General features: G+C 47.2%; 1 protein-coding gene across 2 annotated transcripts in view; it reads left to right on the top strand.

Annotated features, from left to right (window-relative positions):
* The window catches only part of mtrr (5-methyltetrahydrofolate-homocysteine methyltransferase reductase), a 173,934-nt gene that overhangs the window by 116,296 nt on the left and 32,379 nt on the right, over window positions 1–25,259 (top strand). The gene's annotated exons all lie outside the window — the stretch shown is intronic.

The raw sequence follows: 25,259 nt of genomic DNA, 5'->3' as shown, positions 1-25,259 counted from the left end.
TTTTGAGCTCTGGAACCAGTTTCAATATGAGGGGAACTGGACAGCCCCACTTCTCTAGTATTCCCTCAAACCACATCTTGTGGTGAAAATGAGATAGGGCAGCACTATATTATTGAAGATCATCAAACAGTAAAAAACATGGGGCCAGGGGGCTTAGAGTGCATTTATATTATAAGGTTACTGTTGATATAAGGTGGTTTCCAATGCTAAACCTGTGTTATGTAAATCTGGAATTCAGGCCTGACCTGATACCAGAGTGAAGCGGAGTGAGAACGCTTCCTCTGGGAGTCTGCCCTGCTTTACTTCACTTTGGTGTCAGATTGGGCCTTATTTCCAGATTTAGGCTGTATTTGCACTATATCTATATTGTCAGTGTAAAATGAAACTGTTTGGCACTGAAGCTACAGTTGTAGGATAAATGCACCCTTAAGGGAAATTGTTGGGAGGAATTTGAGACGTGGCAGGAAGGCCATCAGAGGCATAGAGTGAGTGGTAAAGGGGAATTGTCGGTAGATGCGTTGAGCAAATGAGAGGACAATATGATTTATCAACACCATTGTTTAGTATTTTTATCAGTGATTTAAAACCGATGGTTAAGAATCTGCTTTCTTTTGCTTTGGAAATACCATAGTCCCTGGATGATGCTGTAATATTTTTTTTAATTCATTGCTGGGATGTGGGCGTCGCTGGCTAGGCCTGCATTTAGTGCCCATCCCTAATTGCCCTTGAGAAGATGGTGGTGAGCCGCCTTCTTGAACCGCTGCAGTCCATATGGTGTAGGTACACCCACAGTGCTGTTAGGAAGGGAGTTCCAGGATTTTGGCCCAGTGACCGTGAAGGAACGGCGATACAGGTCCAAGTCAGGATGGTGTGTGGCTTGGAGGGAAACTTGTAGGTGGTGATGTTCCCATGCGTCTGCTGCCCTTGTCCTTCTAAGTGGTAGAGGTCGCGGGTTTGGAAGGTGCTGTTGAAGGAGCTTTGGCGAGTTGCTGCAGTGCATCTTGTAGATGGTACACACTGCAGCCACAGTGCGCCGGTGGTGGAGGGAGTGAATGTTGAAGGTGGTGGATGGAGTGCCAATCAAGCGGGCTGCTTTATCCTGAATGGTGTCGAGCTTCTTGAGTGTTGTTGGAGCTGCACTCATCCAGGCAAGTGGAGAGTATTCCATCACACTCCTGACTTGTGCCATGTAGATGGTGGAAAGGCTTTGGGGAGTCAGGAGGTGAGACACTCGCCGCAGAATTCCGAGCCTCTGGCCTGCTCTTGTAGCCACAGTATTTATATGGCTGGTCCAGTTCAGTTTCTGATCAATGGTAACCCCCAGGATGTTGATAGTGGGGGATTCAACGATGGTAATGCCATTGAATGTCAAGGGGAGATGGTTAGAGTCTCGCTTGTTGGAGATGGTCATTGCCTGGCACTTATGTGGTGTGAATGTTACTTGCCACTTGTCAGCCCAAGTCTGAATGTTGTCCAGGTCTTGCTGCATATGGACACGGACTGCGTCAGTATCTGATGAGTCTCGAATGGTGCTGAACAGTGTGCAATCATCAACGAACATCCCCACTTCTGACCTTATGATGGAGGGAAGGTCATTGATGAAACAGCTGAAGATGGTTGGGCCTAGGACACTGCCCTGAGGAACTCCTGCAGTGATGTCACGTGATTGAGATGAATGACCTCCAACAACCACAGCCAACTTCCTTTGTGCTAGGTATGATTCCAACCAATGGAGAGTTTTCCCCTTGATTCCCATTGACTTCAGTTTTGCTAGGGCTCCTTGATGCCACACTCGATCAAATGCTGCCTTGATGTCAAGGGCAGTCACTCTCACCTCACCTCTTGAGTTCAGCTCTTTTGTCCATGTTTGGACCAAGGCTGTAATGAGGTCAGGAGCTGAGTGGCCCTGGCGGAACCCAAACTGGGCGTCAGCAGGTTATTGCTGAGTAAGTGCCGCTTGATAGCACTGTCAACGACACCTTCCATCACTTTGCTGATGATTGAGAGTAGACTGATGGGACGGTAATTGGCCGGGTCGGATTTGTCCTGCTTTTTGTAGACAGGACATACTTGGGCAATTTTCCACATTGCCGGGTAGATGCCAGTGTTGTAGCTGTACTGGAACAGCTTGGCTAGGGGCGCAGCTAGTTCTGGAGCACAAGTCTTCAGTACTATTGCCGGAATGTTGTCAGGGCCCATAGCCTTTGCAGTATCCAGTGTCTTCAGCCGTTTCTTGACATCACGTGGAGTGAATTGAATGGGCTGAAGACTGGTATCTGTGATGCTGGGGACCTCAGGAGGAGGCCGAGATGGATCATCCACTCGGCACTTCTGGCTGAAGATAGTTGCAAATGCTTCAGCCTTGTCTTTTGCACTCACGTGCTGGGCTCCACCATCATTGAGGATGGGGATATTTTTGGAGCCTCCTCCTCCTGTTAACTGTTTAATTGTCCACCACCACTCACGACTGGATGTGGCAGGACTGCAGAGCTTTGATTTGATCCGATGGTTGTGAGATCGCTTAGCTCTGTCTATCGCATGTTGCTTCCGTTGTTTGGCATGCAAGTAGTCCTGTGTTGTAGCCTCACCAGGTTGACACCTCATTTTTCGGTATGCCTGGTGCTGTTCCCGGCATGCTCTCCTGCACTCTTCGTTAAACCAGGGTTGATCTCCCGGCTTGATGGTAATGGTAGAGTGAGGGATATGCCGGGCCATGAGGTTACAGATTGTGGTTGAATACAATTCTGCTGCTGCTGATAGCCCACAGCGCCTCATGGATGCCCAGTTTTGAGTTGCCAGATCTGTTCGAAATCTGTCCCATTTAGCACGGTGGTAGTGCCACACAACACGGTGGAGGGTATCCTCAACATGAAGACGGGACTTCGTCTCCACAAGGACTGTGCGGTGGTCACTTCCACCAATGCTGTCATGGACAGATGCATCTGCAACAGGTAGATTGGTGAGGACGAGATCAAGTAGGTTTTTCCCTCTTGTTGGTTCCCTCACCACCTGTCGCAGACCCAGTCTGGCAGCTATGTCCTTTAGGACTCGGCCAGCTCGGTCAGTTGTGGTGCTATCGAGCCACTCTTGGTGATGGACATTGAAGTCCCCCACCCAGAGGACATTTTGTGCCCTTGCTACTCTCAGTGCTTCTTCCAATTGGTGTTCAACATGAAGGAGTGCTGATTCATCAGCTGAGGGAGGGCGGTAGGTGGTAATTAGCAGGAGGTTTCCTTGCCCATGTTTGACTTGATGCCATGAGACCTCATGGGGTCCTGAGTCAATGTTGAGGACTCCCAGGGCTACTCCCTCCCGACTGTATACCACGGTGCCACCACCTCTGGTGGGTCTGTCCTGCCGGTGGGACAGGACATACCCAGGGATGGTGATGGTGGTGTCTGGGACATTGGTTGTAAGGTATGATTCGGTAATTATGACTATGTCAGGCTGTTGCTTGACTAGTCTGTGGGACAGCTCTCCCAATTTTGGCACAAGCCCTCAGATGTTGGTAAGGAGGACTTTGCAGGGTCGACAGGGCTGGGTTTGCCATTGTCGTTGTCGTTTCCGGTGCCGAGGTCGATGCCGGGTGGTCCGTCCGGTTTTATTCTTATTGTTTTTTTTCGTAGCGGTTGTTTACAACTGAGTGGCTTGCTAGGCCATTTCAGAAGGCATTAAGAGTCAACCACATTGCTGTGGGTCTGGAGTCACATGTAGGCCAGACCAGGTAAGGACGGCAGATTATCTTCCCTAAAGGACATTAGTGAACCAGATGGGTTTTTGCAACAATCGACAATGGTATCATGGTCGCCATTACTAAGACTAACATTTAATTCCAGAATTAAATTGAATTGAATTTAAATTCCACCAGCTGCCGTGGTGGGATTTGAACCCATATCCTCAGAGCATTTGACTGAGCCTCTGGCTTACTAGTCTAGTGACATAACCACTACGCCACTGCATTTAAAAGCTTGGATTTAATTCATGCCAAAAAAATAAAAATAGATAATGGTGTAGGAACTGGGGTTCCTAGCTGAAGAATTGAGATCGACTCAGAAAATCAAAAACAATAAAATTTAATGAACAAACGAAGCTGTACAGGAAACTGTAGGATACAATGCAAATAGGTCTGGTCTGCTTGAAAGCCTCTCTGGAAACTGCTAGCAGGTTCCGAGCTCGACTGCTAGCAGGTTCCGAGCTCGACTGCTAGCAGGTTCCGAGCTCGACTGCTAGCAGGTTCCGAGCTCGACTGCTAGAAGGTTCCGAGCTCTGACGTCATGACGTCATCACGTTCTTCCCGCCGTTGAGAGATCAGGTGACGGACGGCATGATGTCATCACGCGGAGTACAGGAAAGAAGCCCTAGTACAGTTAACAGATACATTAAAGGTGCAGCCCCCAGCTGTACTACATTGCTGTAAAAGGAATTATATACAATTGTCCGTAATCCTCTGGTGGTTCCGCCACAATGGTGTCTTTTTTGAAAAAAACTTCCGAGCTCTTGCATTTGACAATTTTTTTTCTTAGCACTAAATGTTGATATCATCTTAGTAAATACCTATTCCATGGCTTTAAATCAGCTTCTATAAGTGTAGGTACCAACTACATTGGTGTCACCAGGTGTAGGGGTGAAAATTCCTTCTTGGAAGTGTACCCTTTATAGTTTTGGTTGAATGCTCCAAGTGCAAGCCAGTATTTGTATGGTACGGCAAAGTTTTGTACAGATGCATTTCTTTAAAAAATCTCTTTAAAAAAAAAAATAGACATTGTACTTGACTGCAATTGTTTGCAGTTTCCAAGATCCCCGCAGCATTGCAAAGACTGACCATAACAAACACTGACCAACATGGCATGCGGTCATCAACGCCCATAATTAAAATTCTTCTTATTTTGTCAATGTTTATGGTTGTGTTTTCAGTTTTATTTTTGAAAAATTCTTCTGTGAATTTTTTGAGATTCATTTTGGACCTTTGAAAACTGGATAAAAATGAGGAGGGGAGGGATTGAAACACTTTTCAGAGAAAATGTCTTATGGGAGGAGAAAAGTTGCAGTGTGGTAAGTCATCAGTATTATTTCTCCATGTCTTCTCTGTGTGTATGGGTGTGCAGAAGTATTACATTAGGACTCCATACTGATTCTTGTTTTGTTTTAATTGAAACAATGAAAATCCATTCAAAGCCCAACTATATATTGGTATTCCAGAGGACAAAAGAAAGGTGATGGCCACATTTGATGATTTCTGGAATCCCTTGCATAACGAATGGGAGGCCACCATTGCCTAAGTATGAAGTCTGAGGTTTTTAATGTGATGACTCCTTCTGGAATGCCATGCACCTATTCAACCCATTCTACAATCAGACATTTAATGCAAACTACCAATGATATCAGTGTGATATTTCTACTCCTCTATAAAGCCAAACTATGAATATTTATATTTTATGTTTTCTCTTTGCTACTTATCTTTTCTACTGTACTAAACATGAAAGTTAGTATCTGGTAAAACTTGATCTCTTTTCATGAAACAACACAAATATAAACTAGGGCTCTCAAAAAAAACCATGTGCTATTACAAGTAGTCTAACTGGCCCTTATCAGTATACTCTCCCAAATGTTCTGCAATGTATCAAGCCATGCACACATTTGAAGATTATTCTGAAGGTTTAGGTTCGACTACGTTCTACAGCAAACTCAGTGGCACGCAGAGGGCTTGGAGGACACAATGGTTTAAATTTAGCAAAATATTAAGCTGCAGCTGCCAGAAATCTACAGGTAATTGAGAAAATGGTCACACCTGAGGTCGGCGTTCTCATGTCAGCAATAAATTCATTAGAGTTTTCTCTCTTCAGAAAGCATGGAATACTTACTGATATCATTGGTAGTTGGTATTAAAGGTCTGATTGTAGAAGGGGTTGAATAGGTGCAAAACATTCCAGAAGGAATCATTGCATGAAAAAACCTCAGGATTCATATTTGGGCAATGGTGGCCTCCGTTGTTACGCAAAGGCTTCCAGAAATCTTCAAATGTGGTTGTCACCTTTCTTTTGTCCTCTTCAGGTAGAATTACAATGAAGAGTTGGGCTTTTACAACATATTCCTGATTCTGTGCAGTTTTGTAGAAACCTTTGAATGTCGAGCCAGAATATTTCAAGTTGGAAGAAATCTTTTGTGTTGCTTCCGTGCAGTTACTAGGTGCTGCAGGTGTTCAAACTGGGGTCTTCACTATGGTTCTTATTATCGGCTTCTGCCTGACATCGGCCAGCTGTTTTAGACTATCTAATTTTGAACTGCAGTTTATCCAGGCTTTGGCAACTCGGAGGCTCAGCCAGTAATGTGTAACTTGCGGAGGCATTCTGTGTTCAAGGTGTGCATGGCTTTAGACATCACAAAAAAATATATATTTAAGTGTACCCAAACACTATTCCAAAGCTGATCAGAAAGGACTTCACATCTTTCTGTGTTTCAATGAAAGGTGCTGTATTTATGGGGACAGGGATGAAGTGAACTTGGCATATAATTAGGAGGAGATTCTGCTTGACATTGGGTTTAATTTCTCATGCATATTTTACCATGTATGAGGCTAAATCTCTGTTGAATGTTGCCACTTTCTTACACATCAAATCATATTGTGCTATAACTGTCAATGCAAATGCTCACTGACGCAATGCTCACAGATTACATGAACAAAATCTTTGTATTAATCAGCGCTGGCTTTCTGCCACAAATGAATAGAATCAGAACAAGACCAACACAAGGGATCATTCAAAACATGCTGGGACTCTTCAAACACAATGGGGGTAACTTTCATCTTTGACAGGGGCAAAAAGCTGGTGGTATCAGATCAGTCGCCCATTATACATCCCGCCCGATTTTCCTTTCTGTTGAATTCGATAATCGGGTGTTGTGTATAACGGATGGCCGATCTGATACTGCTAGTTTTATGCTTCTGCTGAAGTTGAAAGTTATCCCCAATGCTTGACGAGAAATTGTTTTCCATGCTCTTCTTAATCTTTTTAACCAAAATGCTACTTCTATCATCCTGGTACTTACTTACAAGCACTGAGGACCTTTCTCTGCAGGGCAGTGCTTGTGTGCAAATACACCAATAGAACGTTCACCTACATATAAAGGTTTCTCAGCAAAGCACAGTGCACACATGAGTTCATAATATTGGAGCACAGGATTCTCACTGCACTCAAGAAAAGTTAGCTGAAATACTCTGCTTGTTCTGAGATGCAGCTCAGCTTACTGGCAAGGCGTTGCCCCATTCAATCTGCTCTGCAGTTAAGTTGAATGGAACAAAGTTTGCACGCAAGTACCTTGACCCTCCTCTTCCTCTATGAAGTTTGATTTTTTTTTTAGTTTGTAAAATCCTCTTTGTTCTTTGCCACATGCTGCACCATAGTCTTCAGTGTTCCTCTCACTGCATCCCAATTCTAGTTTAAGTAATCCAAATGCGGATTGACAGAGTTTTTTGTAAATCCAGAAACTGCATTTGCATTTCAAATCCAGGTTAAATAAGTTGGGGGAAAAAACAGGTTTTAATTGTAGGATAATGAAATTCAAAATAGGGTGAAACTTGAAAGAAAACATGGGCTGGGGGAATGTTGGATCATGCACAAAACATTTCAATTTTTGTTGTACAGTACTTTGCAAATTATAGAATTCAGTTTCATTTTCAAGAACAAAATAATTGTGTCTGGTCTAAATCACTTGTAGTGTTGGTTTTGGCACATCATATGTAGAGAACATCCGATAAATTGCCTGCATAAGACACAAAAGCATTCCTTTCTTTGTCCTCATTAGTTAAGCATGGAATATAATGATGTGAGGGGCATAGCCAAAAAGAATCATAACAGCAAGGAACAGAGCTTGGATTTCCTGAGCTTGATGGTATAAAGGATCATTTGAAACCGTCATGGATGACTTATTTGCACCCATGGGGGATATTCAACCTATGCAAATATTTTGTGGTTTTAATCAGGAAAGATTGATTTTAGAAGGGAAGTTTGAATATATCTTGAGGCATGGTCAGCTAACATTTTGTGTGTGCTGTATAGATAGCAGAATATTTCAGGTTACCACTATGAGACTTCAATATTTCAGTTTCTGGGAGAGAAGTTAAATCATTAGTGAAATAGGCTTCTAAACTTTTCTGTAAACTAACTTGTCCTGAATGTTGTGGCACAGTGTATATATTTTATTGTATTAATTTTTTTTCAACTCTTTTCTTCCTCCCAAAAAAAGAAACCAGCTAATTTTCCCCCTTTTTCCTTCAGGAAGTGTCTTCGTCAGGCACTCACTGGCAGAATAAAGCTTGTTGGAAACTAGGGGTGTTTATGGCTACACAAATAATACTGTGTTTAAATGATAAGTTTTGTTTTCCTGGAAAGCTTGTATTAGAATTTCAGACAGACTTTTTAATCAGTTAGATTAGGCCGTCGTTGTCGTACGTGTCTTCATACTGTTCCCTTTGGGGAACTGTATGAAGTGGTGGAAGGATTTCTGGCCGCGATTAACGCTCCTTCTGTGACCGTAACCATCTTCGTACCAGCCATTAGGGTGGTTAGTCCTATGGCGGGAGGGTTTTACGGGCTCCCACAACCCATACGAGGGGGGGGGCCACCCACACCCACGGACGCAAGTATCCCGCTGGATGTCAACCCAGAATTTAGAGCCGGAGCTCCGACTCCACTTGCCGGGACTGTCTGGAGCGGGGTTCGAAACCCTACGCCTTCTGGCCCAGCGGCGGGGATGCTACTGCTATGCCAAAGGCCCACTCCCGTTAGATTAGGTGAAGCATAAACATTCCATACGGGGGCCCATAGGATGACTCTGCCAGGCTAGTTATCTGTTGGTTGTAAGTTAGGACTTTGACTTTGTTAATGTACCTTTAATTTGGCCAGTGAAGGCCCAGCCTATGTTTCTTCCATTATTACTAATAACCATATTATAATCTCTACAGATAGAATTTGGAGTTTGTTTAGCAGAACTGCTTGCAAAGATAATTAAAAGTTAATTAGGAAAAGACATAGAATGAAAGGAATTTGAGAAGGCTAAGGTATCCATCTTAGAATGGGCCATTTGTTAGATGAAGGTGAGATAGCTACTAGCTAACGTGCGACAGCTCTAGCTGGGGCCATGATTAAGAGGGACAGGGTACTTGCTGGGTTAAGGAGGATAGAGTCAAGAGAGGTAAGATGAATTCCAATGGAGGAACCTTCAACATGTAAAAACAAGAAAGATAAATTGGATGAAATAATGAGACCCCCTTTTGGAGAGGGCTTTCATCCAAGAATTGAGACAAAGAACTCGACGCCCCATTGGGTGAGGAGGCTTTAGAGGAACCTCCTATAGGTTAAATGGTATTGTCAATAACTTGGCCTCAGGCCCACCCCTAAAAAGAGAATAAAAGTGACGCCCCAAGGGCTTGCCCACACGGACGGTGGAGGGGAGAGTCGAACAGGGTTGGGCTGGTTGAACGCTCTTTTGCAAGTGATCCCATGCTCACCATCAGAGGTTCTATATATATATATATAGAGAGAGAGAGAGGTCGAAAGGCAGAGAACTGTTCTCGTATGCCGACCGTCTGTCCGATCGGGTCCGGTACCAGCTGCTTGTCACGGTCGTATGTTTTTGCTGTATTACTAGGATGTTATATTCCGTCCTAAACTCCGATTATACCCACCATATTGGTTTGCACTCGATTCTGTTTACCAGAGATACGTGAATCTCTACAACTGCTATGGGGACTTGTTTTTTTTTAAAAGCCCTACTTATCTTTAGCATTATTATTATTTTATATCCTTCTTGACATCTAATCTTCCTTTCAAATTATCTATGTTTTGAAATCTAGGAGGTAACTTTCCTCTGTTTCTCTTTCCACTCCTCCTCCAGGCTGAGCATGCCTTGGGCGGTATGCTGTAGAAATACCTCCTGCCCGAACAGACTTGAAACCACCTGTAGGCCCAGCTGCCAGGTCATTACCATATCCTGGACGTAGGGTTGCCAACTCTGGTTGGACATATTCCTGGCGGTTTCATCACACGTCTCCAACTGCCCCATTCAGTCAAACAGCCATTTTTCTCAGCTCCAATTATTTTTATAACTGATAACGAGCAAATGTGTTCAAAGAAAATGAAAAAAATAATGCCCAATTTGATTTTTCTCCTGGGTTGCTCGCATCAGCGTCCAGGAAATGAATCTTTAATTCTTGGAGACTCCAGTACAATCCTGGAGGGTTAGAAAGAAAGAAAGTCTTGCATTTATATGACGCCTTTCACAACCACCGGATGTCTCAAAGCGCTTTTCAGCCAATGAAGTACTTTTTTAAAGTGTAGTCACTGTTGTAATGTAGGAAACGCGGCAGCCAATTTGCTCACAGCAAGCTCCCACAAACAGCAATGTGATGATGACCAGATTATCTACTTTAGTGATGTTGATTGAGGGATACATATTGGCCAGGACATTGGGGATAATTCCCCTGCTCTTCTTCGAAATAGTGCCATGGAATCTTTTACGTCCACCTGAGAGAGCAGACAGGATCTCGGTTTAACGTCTCATCTGAAAAATGGCACCTCCGACAGTGCAGCACTCCCTCAGGACTGCACTGGAGTGTCAGCCTTGATAGCAACCCTATCTGGATGTTTACCCAGAACAGAAACACCCCTGGTTTGGGTGTACATCCACAATCAGAAGAGGAAAGTGTAATGACCATAAGCTCTGGGGCCTTTTGCTGAAGTTCAAAGGGGCCTACAGTGCTGTTGATCCATCTTGCTGGGCCGAGAAAAAAATACTCAACTGTTTGGAGGTGGGAGGAGGTTACTAGTAACCCCTTCTCAGTTCCGCCAATCTGAGGGGCTGGGTGCGATCTTGGAGGCCCACCTTCAATGGGCAGGCTGGATGCTGGATATCAGCAGGGGGAAAACTCGGGAAAATTACAGCCCTCCAGCCTCATTAGCATGCAAACCTTCGCTTGGAGAAATCCCTGGAAATGCACATAAAACAGAAAGGGAACAGAGACCTGGGGTAAGGGGTTTCTTCCCTTTTTCTCTGCTTTGTACCCAAGCAATACATACACCTTGGGGGCAAAGCGGAAGAAAATGCCCACTGCTGACAGGTAGATCGTATGCCACAAAATATTAAGTTTTTCTTGTGAATGGAGGCAGAGAGGGAAAACTTTATATCCATGTGGCTTACCATCTTGCAACCATACAAATGCCACAAATTGACCTCTGTTGAGATTGTTTCCTGCTGTCTATTTCATCAGTGAATTTTTACAAGTCAAACTTTCTGAACACTTGTCTGAAGGGTATATATTCAAAGAAGTTATTAATGAACAAACATCATTCTCCCCCCACCTTTTCTAAGTTCTTATGGAACAAAGTGAGGGGGGGTGGTAAAATTGGTCTTCACCAGTAACATTGACTTTGGTAAAGAAAATTGGGCATGGTGTAAAACAGGGTGCCAATTTGCCATGAGTCTGTTTCGTGCTACTGACGAAGACCAATTTCACCCCAAAGTGTACCAAAAATTAATGTGTCCAGGACCAGAAAACTGAAGGAGTTTATTGAGGAAGTGACATAGGGAATAACTATGATTTTTCCAAATTCGTTAGCGATAGGAGCTGTACCAAGGACTGGAGGTGGCAAATGTTACACCTCTGTTCAAAAAGAGATAAAATGGGCAACTATCAACTGGTGAGCCTTGCATCCAGAATAGGAAAATGCTTAGTGACCCTGGCTACTTGAAGGGGAAAAAATTGCAGGGCTATAGGGAAAAGGATGGGGAATGGGATTGATTGGATAGCTCTTTCAAAGAGGTGCCATAGGCACGAGGGGCCACATGGTCGCCTTCTATGCTGTATCATTCTATGATTCTAGAGCAGAAAACGCCGGCCCATCTTCTATCTTATATATATAAATCGGTACATCTGTCCTTCTGTCCTTCTGTCTGTCTGTCATCGCGTGTGCGTCTGGCGGGCTATGCGCTCGAAAGTTACAGGGCGTACCTACGCGCGCGTTACCTCCAAAGAAAGCTTACGCTTCCGAGACGGTTTTAAGCGTATTTACGTTTCGGCCGGGCTAAAATCGCGCCCGCGGTATCCGGAAAACCTTCAACATTCCGCTCATTAGCATCTCATTATCCGCTCATTAGCGACAGAGTGACCTCGAGGTCGACCAATCGTACGGCGGCTTGCTGCCGCGTGCGGCCGGGCCCTCCTACGGTCGAGTGACGGGACGATTGACCAATCCTATGCTTTGGTGACCTGACGGTCGACCAATCGGTGCGTGTGTGGGCGGGCCTTATCGTTCTGAACCGAGGTGAGTCGCCGCCATCTTGATTCCAAACTTTTCCTTTCTTTTTCCCGCTTTCTGCGCGTTTCTTTTCAAATCTACAGTTCCAGCAAAAAAAAAGTTGCTTTTAAAACACAAATTGTTTTTTTAAAAAGTTAATTAATTTGTAAATCTTTTTTCTAACCTCTATAATTCTCCTACCTTTCACCGTTTTTCCAGACCCGGGGCCGAGGCTTCTCCAACTGCCAGCAGTACAACTCTAGACCCAGGCTCCCGGCCTAGACAGAGACAAACACTGGCAGAGGGCAGAGGGTGTGCTGCCTCAGCTCCATTCCCGGGGTCAGTAGGTGGGGAGGCTTCATAAGCAACTGGGGTAGGTCGCAAGCCCCGAATAATAATCTGAAGATCCTGTGTTTGCAGCTGAGGAAATTTCTTCTGCTGACAGCCCCAAGTTAACGGCAGCCATCTTTGTCAAGGAGGGTGAAAAGTTTCAGTGCGACGCCATTTTGATTCAGTGTGTAACAGAGTGCATGCGCGGCCATCTCAGTACAGGAACATAGAGTGGGTGGGGCTTCAGTGCTCCAAATCTGTGTCTGTGACAGACAATCGACTGTGTAGCTGTGCAAGGTCTGTAGCTATAGCAACAGCTTTAGCTACAGAGCTTCAGGGCCACACCTGAGTGTTTAGAAGCTGTTGCTAAACAACAGTGTTTGTTGTTAAATACAGAGATAAGAATCTCCGTATCTCTCAACATTAACTCTGGAAAGTACTTGAGGCAAGGCATCAGCTCGGTCCCGTGGGTGCCGGATAGCACAAAGTTTCCTGTACTTTAAGTTTATCTCCCCCCTCCCTTTCCACCCCCCCCACACCCCCTTCCCCCCAACCCCCCTCACCCCCCACACCCCCAGCGCCCCCCTGCCCCTCCACACCACTTCCCCCCCCACAACCCCTTCCCCCCCTCCCTTCCCCCCCACCCCCCCTTCACCACCCACCCCCCCTTCCACACCCCTCCCCACCCCCCCCCTTCCCCCCTCCTCCCCCCTTCCCCTCCCTCCCCCACCCCCCTTCCCCTCCCCCACACCCCTTCCCCCCCTCATCCCCCCACTCCCCTCCCCCCCTCCTCCCCCTTCCCTTCCCCTTCCCCCCTCCGCTTCCCCCCTTCCCCCCTCCCTCCCCTCCCCTCCCCTTCCCCCTCCTCTCCCTTCCCCCCTCCACTCCACTCCCCTCCCCTCGCCCCTCCCCCCTCCCCTCCCTCTCTTCCCCCCAGTCGCTCTCTCTCTTCCCCCCAGTCGCTCTCTCTCTCTCTTCCAACAACAACATGCCCTCGAAAAAGCCTCGGCACCGCCGGGCACTTCAGCTAGTAATCTATCTATCTATCTATCTATCTATCTATCTATCTATATATATATAAAGCGGTTCTTCTGTCTGTCTGTCTGTCTGTCATGCCGTCTGTCTGTATTGAATTAACTCGACAGTTATAGAGCGTACCTACACGTGTGTTACGTCGAAAGAAAGCTGACGATTCCAGAACCGTCCTAAGCGTATTTACGTTTCGGCCGGACAAAAATTGCGCCCGCGGTATCCAAAAAACGTTCAACATTCCGCTCATTATCCGCTCATTAGCATCAAGTGACGTTGAGGTCGACCAATCGTACGGCGGGTTCCTGGCGCGTGCGGCCGGGTCCTCCTACGGTCGAGTGACTGGACGATTGACCAATCCTACGCTTTGGTGACCTGACGGTCAACCAATCGGTGCGTGTGTGGGCGGGCCTTATCGTTCTGAACCGAGGTGAGTCGCCGCCATCTTGATTCCAAACTTTTCCTTTCTTTTTCCCGCTTTCTGCGTGTTTCTTTTCAAATCTACAGTTCCAGCAAAAAAAAAAGTTGCTTTTAAAACACAAATTGTTTTTTTAAAAAGTTAATTAATTTGTAAATCTTTTGTCTAACCTCTATAATTCTCCTACCTTTCACCGTTTTTCCAGGCCCGGGGCCTAGGCTTCTCCAACTGCCAGCAGTACAACTCTAGACCCAGGCTCCCGGCCTAGACAGAGACAAACACTGGCAGAGGGCAGAGGGTGTGCTGCCTCAGCTCCATTCCCGGGGTCAGTAGGTGGGGAGGCTTCATAAGCAACTGGGGTAGGTCGCAAGCCCCGAATAATAATCTGAAGATCCTGTGTTTGCAGCTGAGGAAATTTCTTCTGCTGACAGCCCCAAGTTAACGGCAGCCATCTTTGTCAAGGAGGGTGAAAAGTTTCAGTGCGACGCCATTTTGATTCAGTGTGTAACAGAGTGCATGCGCGGCCATCTTAGTACAGGAACATAGAGTGGGTGGGGCTTCTGTGCTCCAAATCTATGTCTGTGACAGACAATCGACTGTGTAGCTGTGCAAGGTCTGTAGCTATAGCAACAGCTTTAGCTACAGAGCTTCAGGGCCACACCTGAGTGTTTAGAAGCTGTTGCTAAGCAACAGTGTTTGTTGTTAAATACAGAGATAAGAATCTCCGTATCTCTCAACATTAACTCTGGAAAGTACTTGAGGCAAGGCATCAGCTCGGTCCCGTGGGTGCCGGATAGCACAAAGTTTCCTGTACTTTAAGTTTATCTCCCCCCTCCCTTTCCACCCCCCCCACACCCCCTTCCCCCCAAACCCCCCTCCCCCCCAGCGCCCCCCTCCCCCCCACACCACTTCCCCCCCACACCCCCTTCCCCCCCTCCCTTCCCCCCCACCCCCCCTTCACCACCCAACCCCCCTTCCACACCCCTCCCCACCCCCCCTTCCCCCCTCCCGTTCACCCCCTTCCCCCCTCCTCCCCCACCCCCCTTCCCCTCCCCCACACCCCTTCCCCCACTCCCCTCCCCCCCTCCTCCCCCCTTCCCTCCCCCTCTTCCCCCTTCCCCTTCCCCCCTCCGCTTCCCCCTCCCTCCCCTCCCCTCCCCCTTCCCCCTCCTCTCCCTTCCCCCCTCCACTCCCCTCCCCCCTGCCCCTCCCCCCTCCTCCCCTCCCCCCCTCCTCCCCTCCTCTCCCCCCTTTTCTCCCCCCCTTCCCCCCTCCCCTTCCCCTTCTCCCCTTCCCCGCTTCCCCCCTCCCTCCCCTTCCTCCCTCCCTCCCTTCCCCCTCCTCCCTCCCCTCCCCTTCCCCCCCACCCTCCCCCTCCTCCCTCCCCCTCCATCCCCCTTCCCCCCCTGCTTCCCCCTTCGCCCTCCTCCCTCCCTGTCATCGCCCCCCCTTCCCCTTCCCCCACTCCTCCCCCTTCCCCTTCCCCCACTCCTCCCCCCATTCCCCCACTCCCTCTCCCCCCTCCCCTCCCCCCTCCCCCTCCCCCCCAGTCGCTCTCTCTCTTCCCCCGTCGCTCTCTCTCTCTCTTCCCCCCAGTCGCTCTCTCTCTCTCTTCCCCCCAGTCGCTCTCTCTCTCTCTTCCCCCTCAGTCGCTCTCTCTCTTCCCCCTCAGTCGCTCTCTCTCTCTCTCTTCCCCCCCCAGTCGCTCGCTCTCTCTCTTCCCCCCCAGTCGCTCTCTCTCTCTTCCCCCCCAGTCGTTCTCTCTCTCTCTCTCTCTTCCCCCCCCCAGTCGTTCTCTCTCTCTCTTCCCCCCCAGTCGTTCTCTCTCTCTCTCTCTCTTCTCCCAGTCGCTCTGTCTCCCTTCCCCACTCCCCCCTCCCCCTCCTCCCCCCCACTCCTCCCCCCTTCCCCTTCCCCACTCCTCCCCCCTTCCCACTCTTCCCCCTTCCCCTTCCCCCACTCCTTCCCCCACTCCCTCTCCCCCTCCCCTCCTCCCCCCTCCACTCCCCCCCTCCCCCCCAGTCACTCTCTCTCTTCCCCCCAGTTGCTCTCTCTCTCTTCCCCGTCGCTCTCTCTCTCTCTTCCCCCCAGTCGCTCTCTCTCTCTCTTCCCCCCCAGTCGCGCTCTCTCTCTCTTCCCCCCCAGTCGCTCTCACTCTCTCTTCCCCCCCCAGTCGCTCTCTCTCTCTCTTCCCCCCCAGTCGCGCTCTCTCTCTTCCCCCCCAAGTCGCTCTCTCTCTCTCTCCCCCCCAGTCGCTCTCTCTCTTCCCCCCCAGTCGCTCTCTCTCTCTCTTCCCCCCCAGTCGCTCTCTCTCTCTCTTCCCCCCCAGTCGCTCTCTCTCCCCCCCCAGTCGCTCTCTCTCTCTCTTCCCCCCAGTCGCTCTCTCTCTTCCCCCCCAGTCGCTCTCTCTCTCTCTTCCCCCCAGTCGCTCTCTCTCTCTCTTCCCCCCCCAGTCGCTCTCTCTCTCTCTTCCCCCCCCAGTCGCTCTCTCTCTCTCTCTTCCCCCCCAGTCGCTCTCTCTCTCTCTTCCCCCCCAGTCGCTCTCTCTCTCTCTTCCCCCTCAGTCGCTCTCTCTCTCTTCCCCCCCAGTCGCTCTCTCTCTCTCTTCCCCCCCAGTCGCTCTCTCTCTCTTCCCCCCCAGTCACGCTCTCTCTCTCTTCCCCCCAGTCGCTCTCTCTTCCCCCCCAGTCGCTCTCTCTCTTCCCCCCCAGTCGCTCTCTCTCTTCCCCCCAGTCGCTCTCTCTCTTCCCCCCCGTCGCTCTCTCTCTTCCCCCCCAGTCGCTGTCTCTCTTCCCCCCAGTCGCTCTCTCTCTTCCCCCCAGTCGCTCTCTCTCTTCCCCCCAGTCGCTCTCTCTCTTCCCCCCAGTCGCGCTCTCTCTTCCCCCCCAGTCGCTCTCTCTCTTCCCCCCAGTCGCTCTCTCTCTTCCCCCCAGTCGCTCTCTCTCTTCCCCCCCAGTCGCTCTCTCTCTTCCCCCCCAGTCGCTCTCTCTCTTCCCCCCCGTCGCTCTCTCTCTTCCCCCCCCAGTCGCTCTCTCTCTTCCCCCCCCCCCCCCAGTCGCTCTCTCTCTTCCCCCCCAGTCGCTCTCTCTCTCTCTTTCAACAACAACATGCCCTCGAAAAAGCCTCGGCACCGCCGGGCACTCCAGCTAGTTAGCAATAAAATAAATGGATACTTAGAAGGGCATGGAGCGATCGGAGATAGTCAATATGAATTTGTAAAGGGATGGGCATGTTTAACTAATCTAATAAAAACTTTTGAGAGAATAAAAAATGTTTAGATTGGGGAATGCAGAAGATTTCGTTTATATGGCTTTCTGAAAAGCATTTGATAAGCTGCTGAATAAGAAATTGGTTGAGCTTTGGGGATGAGAAACAAACATGAGAATATGCTTTAAATAGTACATTTCCCAATGCAGAAAGTAACAGAGATGTGCAAAAATCATAAATCCACAAAAGGGACAGGTTGAAAATGCGTTTAAAAAGGGCAATGTGGTTTATATTAAAAGGGATTGAATACCAAAGCAAAGAAGTCATAATAATAACTCTGAACAAAACAATGTTTAGGTCACATCTGGAATGCTATGTGATGTTTGGAACTCTTTGCTACTGGCGGGATATAATAGCACTAGAGAAAATATAATACAAATTTACCAGGATGAGGAGTCTGAGTTACAAGGAAAGGCTAGAGAAACTAGGGCTGTATTCTTATGAACTGAGAAGATCGAAGGGGATTTGATAAAAGGAATAGACATGGCAAATAAGGACAGAAGATACTGGAAACACGCAGCAGGTCAGGTAGCATCTGTGGAGAGAGAAACACTGCCATAGACATGGTAAACATCGATTGGTTATTGCCGTAAATATGTAAATCAATGAGCGCCCATGATCACAAGGTAAGCATTAGCTACATAAAGGGGAAGACTAGAAGAAACTTTTTTTCGCTCAGTTATTGGAATGTTGCATGCTTTACTACAGGTAATAATTAATGCTAAGTCAACTACAGCATTCAAAAACTACTGGATAATGTTTAAAGTATGAGGTGAAAGCAGGAAAATGAGATTAGATTGTGGAGAAAGTCTGAAAAAAGGACTGTAAATCAGTTTGTTTAAGTGGTCTAAATTCAGCCCATGTAACAAGAGCTGAATGGCCTCCTCGGTGCTAAACATTTCTGTTTCTGTCTGTCTCATCAAATATAGTAGCCTGGGGATTTTATTCAGGACTCTGCTTTCTCTTGTTGGCTTTCCACATGGTAAAACCTTCCATTTTTAGCTTGGTTTTGCCATCTGTAAATTTAAGAAAATATTGAATGAGTGAATCTTGGGTTTTAAAAAAAACCAAAGGTAAATGTTCGTGTTTCTGGTACAGGTAGACTACCCTTTATCCGAACTTCCGAAAACCAAAACCCTCTAAAAACCGAAGGTTTTTTCGGTCAGCGTAAGTCGTGCGCACGACATGACCAGAGTGGCGCACGACTTAGCTGAGCAGGGCAGAGTGTCACTGAGTTCCCTCCTGGGTAGGAGATTGCAGGCCTAGCCGGATAAGGGATAGTGTAGCATTTTTCCGCACGTCTGAAAACCAAAATCGTTCAGCGTAAGTCGTGCGCACGACCCCGACCCCCGCCGACCCCGACCCCCCCGCTGACCCCGACCCCCCGCCGACCCCCACCCTTTCGGATAAGGGATAGTGTATCCTTTATCCGCACTCCCGAAAACCGAATTACTCTGAAAACCGAAGTGTTTTCGCTCACCTTCCGAAATCCGAAATTTTCCGAAAACCGAAACACGGCTGGTCCCGAGGTTTTCGGATAAAGGATAGTCTACCTGTAGTAACCTTTGTTACCACAAATTTGGCAGCCGGAGTTGCTGTGAATTTGAACACCTTACTGAGAAGAATGAGTATATATTGATAAATGGAGTATTGCGCTACTCCATGCCAAAGATCCCCAGCCTGATTTATGGCATTGTTCAGGAGCAATGTGGGCGTTGCACTAAATTTCCCTGAAAGAGCTGCCTTAATATCAACCTCCGAGGAGAACCCGATCCTGTACATGTATTTTTACTCATCCTTTGTCATCTCCATGAGTGTGATTGCTGAATTGGAGGACAATCTTGTACTGCATTTGTCTCCCTAGACATTAGACTAAGATTTAGATTATACAAATGAATTTCCTTTACAAAGTTAAGATCGTTGACAGACAGGAGACCTCCATTTTATTTCCTCCACTACAGATTGTCCATATTGAAGATCTCAAAAGAAAAGATACCCCTGCAAACTCTGACAAAAAATTCAAAATGACAAATACTCATCAGTCAGCACCTGAAAAAAAAGTAGTGAATGTTTTGGTAGAGTGCCTTTCTCAGAGCTGACCCAGTAGGCGGGCAGTTCTGACAAGTGGTGTCTACCTAAAATATTAGCCTGTCTTATCTCTTTTCAAATGCTGACAGATCTGTTGTGTATTTCCTTCTGAACTCGAGGGAATACAAGTTCAGCTTATACAACCTGTCCTCATAATTTAACCTTTAAAGCCCTGGTATTCTGCTGAATCTGCACTCTACCCCTTCCAATCCCAATATATCCTTCCTGAGATGTGGTGCCCAAAAATGAATGCGGTGCTCTAGATGGTGTCCAACTAAGGCTCTGTACAACAACAACAACAACTTGTATTTATATAGCACCTTTAACATAGTAAAACGTCCCAAGGCACTTCACAGGAGTATTATAAGACAAAAAATTTGACACCGAGCCCCACAAGAAAAAATTAGGGCAGTTAGGTAGGTTTTAAGGAGCGTCTTAAAAGAGGAAAGAGAGGCGGAGAGGTTTCGGGAGGGAATTTCAGAGCTTAGGGCCTAGGCAACAGAAGGCACAGCCACCAAAGGTTGAGTGATTATAATCAGGGATGCTCAAGAGGGCAGAATTAGAGGAGTGCAGATATCTCAGTTGCTTAACTGGCTCCTGATGTACGTCAATATAAATGTGACAACAGGTGGTTCTGTGTGGTGGAAGAATACCCAACAGGAGCTGGGTTGACACTAACTAAACTTATGCCATTGTTATGACTGGCATTTTCACACTATATTCACATTCATAATGTAATGCTTGGTTGAATCTGATTTTGTCAGTTTCCTCCCTTAACCTCCTCTCTTGAATGCAATGGCTCCGAATTCGAGGTTGGCGGCATCACTAGAAAATCTGCACTTACCTCGTGCGAACCCTCCCTTCAAGAACTTGCTTTCAAACGCTGCAGAGTTGTGTGCAGTGTAGTGCCCCACAGAGCCCAGGAGCGCACCATTGATCGTATGCAAACTTGGGATCATGTGGGGCAGTGCGCCTTTCACTTCCTGACTCTTAGCCAATTGCCAATCCAATACCCCCAAAGTGAAATTCTGGGTAAACGGGTAATGCGACCAGTGTGGTGTTCATTGAGCAATCTTTTTATGTTGGAAATCCATTGAAATCCTAATTTTTGTGATGCCTATGTAGCCTAAATTCCCTGTGTCTGCCTCATGTGCAATTTGGCTGCCACTCTGACCCCAAGCCCATCACTTCTATCTCCCCTTTTCCTTCTCTTGGGCCTTTCTCTCCTGTCTCCTCCCCTTCCTGTCACCCAGTCATGCCACTTTTCATTTCTCCCTTCTTTGCTACTTTGTCCTCCCCCCTGAAATCTCTATCCCAACAAATCAATACTACTCTGCTTTCTTAGTCTCCTGATGCTATCCCAGGTCTCACTTTCTGCCTGGATAACCCGCAGCTAAGGGGCAATTTTACCCTACCTGCCTGAAGGAAAAAAGAAAATGGCCAGATGGGCAGTTTAAATCACCCGGGGAACTCGCCCGCCAATGTCCCACTCTCTCTCTGCAGCCTACGATTTTAACCAGTTCTTCTAAGCAAGCGAGAAGGACTCCCGCTGGAAACCGGCAGGGTACTTCTTTAAATATGTAGCTCAGATTGCAATGGTATCATCAGGGCCCAGCTGCTATTTTAACCAAGGGCCTGAGCTGGGAAGTGGTTGTGGCTTTCCCACCAGGTCAACCTAACAGGAAGAAGAACTGCAGTCAGAAGAGGCCCAAAGAGGTGAGATCTTATTATATGTTTGTACTTGTGGGGCCAGGAAAAGCAGCAGTGCTCTTCTGGACCCACAAGGAAAGTTTCGGCCTCCTCTCCCCTGGACTCCCTCGATCATGAGGCCCTTTCAAAGCTTGAGTGCTGGGGACTGTTCCTTCATTCCCTGGCAGCGGCCTCCTGCCGCCCAACATTGGCCTCCCACCTAATGGACAGCTGCTGCTTCCTACCAGTTTCGGATGGGAAACTGACTGGGGGCAGACAGATGAGGCCTGGGAGCCTTGGCCTCATGCTGCCAGGGTCAGGATTCTTTGCTTTCTGCACCAGGGCTCTACCCTCTGTGCCTCCCTTGGCATCCTCCAAAGGGTCCATCAGAGCAACTGTTATTGCCTCCTTATGAGCAGTAACCCCAACTGCCCCATCCTCCTCTTGCCGAATTTCCCACCCACTGGGGGCTAATCTCATAAACCTCTCTCCTGTCCGGCTTACCCCAATGCTCACTTGAACTGTGCCAGTGCATCAATTGGCCCTCTCCCATTGCCCAACTCAGTGGGAATGCCCTTGCTTGGTTCCACATTTACCTATCTAATCATAGCCAGAGCATCTCAGCAATGGTTTCTCTTCCTGCACATGCATCTTCACTTTGGAGTCCCCCAAGAATCTATCTTTGGCTCCCTCTTCTTCCTCCATCTACATGCTGCCCTGTGGCGACATCATCCGAAGATCTGGGGTCAGGTCCCACATGAATGCTGATGACATCGGGCTCTTCCCATCACTTCCATTTCCCTCAGTCTCTGGTTGAACCAGACTGTTCACAACCTCAAGAGTTTTACTCACCCCCGAGCTCAGCTTCTGACCTTATATCTTCTCCAACACAGACCACCCACTTTCACCTCCGTAATATGGCTTGACTCCACCCCTGCCTCAGCGCATCTGCTGCTGAAATCATCATCCATGCCTTATCCACCTCCAGACTCGATTATTCCAACTATGGCCTCTTGTGCACCCCAAAATCCCTTTGCTCCACTATTGGCAACCATGCTTTCAACCATCTAGGCCCTATATCTCTGGAGTTCCCTCCCAAAACACCTCTACCTCCTTCTTTTGTTTTAAGACCCTCTTTAAAATCCACCTCAAACCAAGCATTTAGTCATCCCTCCTAATATGTCCTTTGAATCTGCGTCAATTTTTGTCTGATTATACATCTGTGAAGCACTGTTGGATGTTTTCTATAATAAAGGTGTTGGCCCAGAAATTCGGGTCAGGGGCTTCCCGCGGGTGCAAGCCCCCGACCTGCACTTACCTTGCGCGCTGGCCTTTGAGCTGTGGGCCCGCGTGGAATTCCGATCCGGGGCCTGGTCCAGCTGCCGGCGCGCTGTGCTTGCGTATCCCAGGGGCGCAGTTAGTTCGAAGCGTCCCCTGGGATCACGTGGGCCATGGAGAGCCAATGGTAGCAGGGAATGCTCCATTCATAAGATTGACAGGAAGAGCTGTCAAAACTTATAAATACTACGGCCCCAAAATAAGAACATAAGAAATAGGAGCAGGAGTAGGCCAATCGGCCCCTCGAGCCTGCTCCGCCATTCAATAAGATCATGGCTGATCTGATCCTAATCGCCAATCTACTATCACAGAACCATCTCCTGAATCTAACAGAATTAGACACACGAAATAGGAGCAGGATCAGGCTACATGGCCCCTGGGCCCGCTCCGCTACCCACAGGGCCATGACCGATCCGAACCGACTCATGTCCAAATTCCTGGCTGCTCCCCGTAACCCTTAATTCCCTTTACTTCTAGGAAACTGTCTATTTCTGTTTTAAATTTATGTAATGATGTAGCTTCTACAGCTTTTTGGGGCAGCATATTCCATGGACCTACCACCCTCTGAGTGAAGTAGTTCCTCCTCATCTCAGTTTTGAAAGAGCAGCCCCTTATTCTAAGACTATGCCCCCTAGTTCTAGTTTCACCCATCATCGGGAACATCCTCCCCGCATCCACCCGATCCAACCCCTTTACAATCTTACATGTTTCAATAAGATCGCCTCTCATTCTTCTGAACTCCAATGAGTAGAGTCCCAATCTACTCAACCTCTCCTCATATGTCCATCCCCTCATCCTCGGGATTAACCGAGTGAACCTTCTTTGTACTGACTCGAAAGCAAGTATGTCTTTTCTTAAGTATGGACACCAAAACTGTATGCAGTATTCTAGGTGCGATCTCACCAATACCTTGTACAACTGAATCAATACCTCCCTATTTTTATATTCTATCCCCCTAGCAATGAAAGCCAACATTCCATTGGCCTTCTTAATCACTTGCTGCACCTGCATACTAACCTTTTGAGTTTTGTGCACCAGGACCCCCAGATCCCTTTGTACTTCAGTACTTTCCAGTTTCTTGCCATTAAGATAATAACTCGCTCTACGATTTTTCCTGCCAAAGTGCATAACCTCACACTTTCCAGTATTGTATTCCATCTGCCAAATCTCTGCCCACTTACTTAGCCTGTCTATGTCCCCTTGCAGGTTTTTTATGTCCTCCTCACTCACTACTTTCCCTCCCATCTTAGTATCATCTACAAGTTTTGATATGTTACACTCGGTCCCCTCCTCCAAATCGTTAATATAGATTGTAAAGAGTTGGGGACCCAGCACTGACCCCTGCGGAACACCACTAGTTACTGATTGCCAGTCTGAGAATGAACCATTCATCCCAACTCTTTGCCTTCTGTTAGATAGCCAATCCTCTATCCATGCCAGAATATTACCCCCAATCCCGTGATTTTTTATCTTAAGCAATAATCTTTTGTGTGCCACCTTGTCAAATGCCTTTTGGAAGTCTAAATACACCACGTCCGCTGGTTCCCCTTTATCCACCCTATATGTTACTTCCTCAAAGAACTCCAGCAAATTTGTCAAACATGACTTCCCCTTCATAAAACCATGCTGACTTTGTCCTATTAAATTATGATTATCCAAATGCCCTGTTACTGTCTCCTTAATAATGGACTCCAAAATTTTACCTATCACAGATGTTAGGCTAACCGGTCTATAGTTTCCAGCCTTCTGTCTACTGCCCTTTTTAAATAAGGGTGTTACATTAGCAGTTTTCCAGTCTGCCGGGACCTTTGCTGAGTCCAGGGAGTTTTGGAAAATTATTACCAATGCATCCACAATCCCTACCGCCACTTCCCTCAAGACCCTAGGATGTAAGCCATCAGGTCCAGGTGATTTATCTGCCTTGAGTCCCATTATTTTACCGAGTACCACTTCCTTAGTGATTTTGATCGTGTTTAGCTCCTCCCCCCCTATAGCCCCCTGTTTGTCCAGTGTTGGGATATTCTTAGTGTCCTCTACTGTAAAGACTGATGCAAAATATTCATTCAGTGTTTTTGCCATCTCCATATTTCCCACCATTAATTTCCCGGTCTCACCCTCTAAGGGACCAACATTTACTTTAGCCACCCTTTTCCTTTTTATATAACTATAAAAACTCTTACTATCTGTTTTTATATTTTTTGCTAATTTACTTTCATAATCTATCTTCTCTTTCTTAATCAATCTTTTTGTTATTTTTTGCTGTCTTTTAAAGTTTTCCCAATCCTCTATCCTCCCACTAGATTTGGCTACCTTATATGCCCTTGTTTTTAGTCGAATACTATCCTTAATTTCTTTACTTAGCCACGGATGGCTGTCTTTTCTTTTACACCCTTTTCTTCTCAGTGGAATATATATTTTTTGGAAGTTGTAAAATAACTCCTTAAATGTACACCACTGATCATGTATCGTCTTACCCTTTAATCTATTTTCCCAATCCACTCTACTCAATTCCGCTCTCATACCTTCATAGTCTCCTTTATTCAAGCTTAGCACGCTTGTTTGAGATCCAACCTTCTCACCCTCTAATTGAATATGGAATTCAACCATGTTATGGTCACTCATTCCAAGGGGATCCTTTACTAGGACATTTTTAATTAATCCTGTCTCGTTCCACAGGACCAGATCTAAGGTTGCTTGCCCCCTGGTCGGTTCAGTTACATACTGCTCAAGAAACTATCCCTAATACACTCAATGAACTCATCCTCAAGGCAGCCCTGCCCAATTTGATTTGTCCAATTAATATGATAGTT

Source organism: Somniosus microcephalus, chromosome 5, assembly GCF_052327205.1.
Source record: "Somniosus microcephalus isolate GS21.2 chromosome 5, FLI_Smic_1.0, whole genome shotgun sequence".
In the NCBI taxonomy this organism is placed as follows: domain Eukaryota; kingdom Metazoa; phylum Chordata; class Chondrichthyes; order Squaliformes; family Somniosidae; genus Somniosus; species Somniosus microcephalus.
Note: the sequence above shows the minus strand (reverse complement) of the source record. Positions and strands in the feature narration are given on the sequence as shown.